We start from the raw sequence: 983 nt of genomic DNA, 5'->3' as shown, positions 1-983 counted from the left end.
TTCTTGCATTCATTCATGTGTCTTAAGGATCTTCAAGTAATTCTTGATGATTTTATTGCTCTGATCTTTGAATTCTCTTGACTTGAGTATTTTATGTGTCTCATATGCATTCTCATTAGTGTCAGTAGTATACAAACTGCTAAGTTTGGTGTCTTGCATGCGTTGTTATTTGATTTTAGTTGCATTTTGATTATTCCTCTTTAGTAAAAATCCAAAAATATTTTTAATTTGTGTCTTTTCAAGTCAATAATACAGAGAATTGAAGATTCACAACATACTGCAGAGGAATTATACAGAAAAAGCTGGGCGTCCAAAATGCCCAGTGAAGAAGACAGACTGCCGTTTAAACGCCAGCCAGGGTGCCTGGCTGGGCGTTTAACGCCCAAAAGGGTAGAGTTTTGGGCGTTAAACGCCAGAATGTGCACCATTCTGGGCGTTTAACGCCAGGATGGCACAAGAGGGAAGATTCTGTTTTCAATGCAAATTTTTTTTTCAAGTTTTCAAAATTTTTCAAAATCAAATCTTTTCCAAATCAAATCTTTTCAATCAAATCTTTTTCAAAATCAATTTCTTTCTATTTTCAAAGATACTTGCTATCAATTAATGATTTGATTCAACATTTCAAGTATGTTGCCTTTTCTGTTGAGAAAGGTTTAATGTTTGAATCATATCTTTTCTTGATAGCCAAGTCATTAATTTTTAAAATCAAAATTTTTTTAAAGTGTTTTTCAAATCATATCTTCTCAATCACATCTTTTTAAAACCAATCATATCTTCTTAACCACATCTTTTTCAAAATAGTTTTCAATCATATCTTTTTAATTTCTAATTTCAAAATCTTTTTCAAAAATCACTTTACCTCTTTCTCAATCTTGGTTTTCAAAAATTCTTAAAGTTTTTCAAAATATTTTCAAAATCTTTTACTTAATTTTCAAAAATTACTTCCCTCCTTCTCACATCCTTCTATTTATGGACTAACACTA

This window comes from Arachis duranensis, chromosome 3 (assembly GCF_000817695.3).
Source record: "Arachis duranensis cultivar V14167 chromosome 3, aradu.V14167.gnm2.J7QH, whole genome shotgun sequence".
Taxonomy (NCBI): Eukaryota; Viridiplantae; Streptophyta; class Magnoliopsida; order Fabales; family Fabaceae; genus Arachis; species Arachis duranensis.
Note: the sequence above shows the minus strand (reverse complement) of the source record.